Source organism: Pteronotus mesoamericanus, unplaced genomic scaffold (assembly GCF_021234165.1).
Source record: "Pteronotus mesoamericanus isolate MK-2021 breed Mesoamerican mustached bat unplaced genomic scaffold, CSHL_Meso_final scaffold_12, whole genome shotgun sequence".
NCBI classification, from domain to species: Eukaryota; Metazoa; Chordata; class Mammalia; order Chiroptera; family Mormoopidae; genus Pteronotus; species Pteronotus mesoamericanus.
Genome location: NW_026555303.1, coordinates 1302249 through 1306771, shown reverse-complemented (window position 1 = coordinate 1306771; position 4523 = coordinate 1302249). Strand labels below are relative to the sequence as shown.

At 33.9% G+C, this 4523-nt stretch overlaps 1 pseudogene; it reads left to right on the top strand.

Moving 5' to 3' along the window:
- The first annotated feature begins 416 nt into the window (after nt 1-416).
- On the top strand, nt 417-747 carry LOC129082186 (60S ribosomal protein L35a-like; annotated as a pseudogene).
- The last annotated feature ends 3776 nt before the right edge of the window (nt 748-4523 follow it).

Below are 4523 nucleotides of genomic sequence, written 5' to 3'. Positions count from 1 at the left end.
AGAATCATGGAGTATTTTCCAAGATAAGTCATATTTTGTGTAATACACAAAAAGAAACATATTTAAGTTTGAAATAATTGGAATTATACAGAAGGTTGTTCTTTAATCATATGGAATAAAACTTTATATTAAAAACAAAAAGGAAAAGAGACATACCCAAAAATTTGAAAATTAAACAACACAATTCTAAGTAATCTATGAATCAAGAAGTTCTCAAAGGGAATAAAAACACATCGAAGTGAATGAAAATAAAAACACAGCATACTAAAATATCTGAGGTGTACAGAAAGTAGTATTGAGAGGAGAATTTGTAGCACTAAATGTTTATATTAGAAATGGAGAGTTGCTTCCTGGGCCCTAAGGGAGTGAAGTAGATGCACTTTCCTTCTGGGAACAGGACTTATACAACGACAAGTATGCCCAGAAGGCTGTGGTCCAAGGCCATTTTTGCTGGCTATAAATGGGGTCTCTGGAACCTGAGGGAACGCATACCTCTTTTTAAAATTGGAGGTGTTATGCTCGAGATGAAACTGAATTCCTCTGGGCAAGAGATGTGCTTATGTGTACAAAGCAAAGAACAACACAGTGACTCCTAGTGGTAAACCAAACACAACCAGAGTCATGTGGGGAAAGATATCACATGCTCATAGAAACAGTGACATGGTCCATGCTAAATTCCGAAGCAACCTTCCTGCTAAAGCCATTGGACACAGAATCCATGTAATGGTGTACCCCTCAAGGATTTAAACTTACTGAAAAGCAAATAACAGCCCTGACAGGTGTGGCTCAGTTAGTTGAGGGCCCTCTGGCAATTGGAAGGATTCCTCTTTGGGGTACATGGTTGGATTGCAGGTTCATTTAGCTCCTGGTCAAGATGCAAATGGGAGCCAACTGATGAATGTTTCTCTCACACGTCAATGGTTCTTATCCTCTTTTTCTCCCTCCCTTCCCTCTCTCTAAAATAAGCAAATAAAATCTATTTTAAAGAGAAAAGAAAGAAGGAAAGAAAGAAAGAAAGAAAGAAAGAAAGAAAGAAAGAAAGAAAGAGAGAGAGAGAAAGAAAGAAAAAGAAAAGAAAAGAAAATTCGATGAGCCAAATAACTGGTGTGGCTCAGTGGATTGAGCACCAGCCTGTGAACCAAAGTGTTGTCAATTAGATTCCCAGTCAGAAACATCCCTGGGTTGCAAGCCAGGTCCCCAGCAGGGGGTGTAAAATGCAACCACACATTGATGTTTCTCTCCCTTGCTCCCTCTCTTCCCCTCTCTAAAAAATAAATAAATAAAATATTCAAAAAACAGAATTTAATCAAAATCTTAGTTCATCCCTCCAGGACCTAGAAAATGAACAGCAAAAGAAAGTCAATGAAAACAGAATGAAATAAAGATTAGAATAGAAATTGGGTAGGTCAGGGGAGTGTAATCGGGGGAAAATGGGGACAACTGTAATTGAATAACAAGAAAAGAATAAATAAATTAAAAACAGGAAAATCAATAACAAAAACAAGAAAAGAAAAACCTATTTTCCTGAATAGAGCAATACAGTTGATAAAATTCTACAAAGACTGACAAAATAAGACAGAAGACAAAAATTGCCTATATCAAGAATAAAACATAATTATCACTGCAACATTTAATAAATATTTTAATAAATTATAGGTATTCATAAAATATACTTATATTAAATTTAGTTCCACAAAGGATCTTATCTTTAGTATTTGTATTCAATATACAAAACAAAACACTGTCACTTTTCAGTGCCCTTGTTTGCTTCAATATAGAAAAAAAGGGTGGGGAAAGGGAAGGGAAGGGTCAAGTCAAGGAACACACATAAAGGACCCATGGACAAAGCCAAAGTGGGAAAAGATTGAGGGAGGAAGTTGGGGGAGGGGGGCAAGGAAAAGTGGTAGCAGGAAGGTGGAGACAATGTATTTGAACAATAAATAAATAAATAAATAAATAAATAAATAAATAAATAAAGTGATAAAAAAATAGAAAAAAACCCTCAGAATTTATGGATCACAGAAGCACATTGGCCAAAATTATACATAAATATTTTAATGAATCCCTTCAAAAAATAAAGAGATAATTTTATTTCCAGGATGGAAACCATATTTAAATCTTTCTGTGCATTTTACTACTGCTATTATTATTAACTTAAATAATGAGATTTTAATTTAACATTAAGTATTTTTATATAAATACAAATTATTTTCTGATTTTAATTAATACACATGCATTTAACATCATTAAAATCAGTGTGCATTTTTTGTAATCTGCTTTAAGAAATTATTGTATTTTTTTCCATTACCATTTAACCTGCTTGTACTCCCCTCCACTTGCAATCACCACACTATTGTTCATGTTCATGAATCATTTTTCCTTTTTACATTTTGCTTGGTTGGGCGCTATGTTACATATATTTTTTTTTGTTGGACTCCACACTCTTGTCATTTTTATTTGGCATAAACTATCATATCATGATGATATTTCTTAGTCTGCTTATCCATTCTACTAGTTAATCATTTTTTATTGTTGCTATAATAAAATACCTTGCTCCCTATATGATTTTTTTAAAAACCTCCAGTTAGTACCTTAAACTCACATTGACTGAGTTATACATGTCTTTACACTGAGCATCAATTTTGGAGTCAGGAGTTCAGAATCAAATCAACTTTATTTCTGATTTATTTCTGAACTTGTGTCTGGTCTATGATTTGAGTTCCTGGAACATCTTCAGTGTCCAAACTGAATTTATTATTATTATTATTATTATTATGTAGTTATCCATAATCATAACCCTGCCTTAGTCTTAACTAGTTCTCTTGGCAATTTGTGTCCTTTCAATGAATTCCAGCTTGCCATAGATTTACCAAGATGTTCCACTAGGTTTCTTTATCACTTTGGACTTCCTACATTTGTAATCAAATATTTGTTACATCCTACCTATAAATTGTACCTTCTTGAAAAAAAATCTGATTATCTATATCATCATTTATTTTTGCAGCTTTTATTTGAAATCAAATTCTGCCTACTTGCCTGAACTTTATTTCATCAACTGTTACTGTGTTCAACCACAATCTGGTTCATTTTATTATCTAATTCCTGATTCCTCCTGGTGGGTTTATTTTGCCTGTGACTGATAAATTGAGTCATTCTTTCATTCATTTGGCAAATAATTATTGAATGCATAGTAAGTTCCAGATACACAATAAACCAAGCCTACAAAAATCTTTTCCACATGGAATTTATAATCTGTTGATGAAACAAGTTCTAAATTGTCCTCTATTAAGTAGTACTGCCAAGTACAATTAAAAAAAATAATATTCATAACTGTCTGAATTGTAACTTTCTGAATTATTTTCTTGGTATATGTTATGTTAGGAAAAAAATGAAAAAAATCAATGTGTGGCAAAGACTGGGTAGCTGAGTTCCAAATCCATTTTTTTTTTTTGTCTTTCTAATCAAACAGCTAAAGTATATTCCTCAGCCTCCTTTCCAGTTAGGTATGGTCATGTCATTGAATTACAGACCACAGAATCAAGAATAAGATTTTTATGTCATTAGAAATCATCAATTTATCAACCACAGTGCTCTTTCCCCTCTTGTTGGTGGGATACAAGTGAGAATGGTAAATTTGGAATCCGTAAGTTGAAGATTTTGGAACATTAAGATGGAATGAAAATTTACAGAAGGGCTGAGAAACATTTTACTTTTATCATCTTTGAATCATTTATATGATTCTGGCATTGCTTGATATGATGTCTCCATCAAACTATATAAGTGGTTTGATGATTCTTGGTACAATTTAGTATATTTATATCCAGAATGTTTTGTTACTGAGCAAAGGCTCAATGCCTCATGCACACAGAAGCTAATACAATAGCAGCAGCTTTTGAGAAATGAGTTTTTATTTGTGAGTTTGGCTGGCAAGGAGATAAGAGGCAAGACTCAAATCTGTTTGGATTTAGTGTTTGTGGTGGAATTTTAAGGGATTTCAACACCATATATTTCTGGACTGCAGACCTTTCTTCTTAAAGGGTTCTGGTGTTCACACTCCAGTCAAATCCTGGTCCTTTAGTTCCATGGGGAAATCGCTTAAAAGTCACAAGTGTTATTTGTGAATATTAGACAAAACACGTGCTACTCTTAAGTGAAGTAAACTTTTGGTTCTGGGTCTTGTTAGAAACAAGATAGAACCAGTGACCTGGTTCTGCAGTTATAATTAATCAAATTTGTAGTGTAACACTCAATATAAGACCGCATCCTTACAGCTCTAACACTATTGATTTTCTTAAAATATTTTATTTACTTGTAGAGAAAGGGACAGAGAAAGAGAGGGAGAGAAACATCAATGTGTGGTTGCCTCTTGAGTGCTCCCAACTGGGGACCTGGCCCACAACCCAGGCATGTGCCCTGACTGGGAATTCAGCTAGTGACCCTTTGGTTTGCAGACCAGTGTTCAATCCACTGAGCTACATGAGCCAGGGAATGACATTTTATTTGTAGATAATGCTTAACTATTT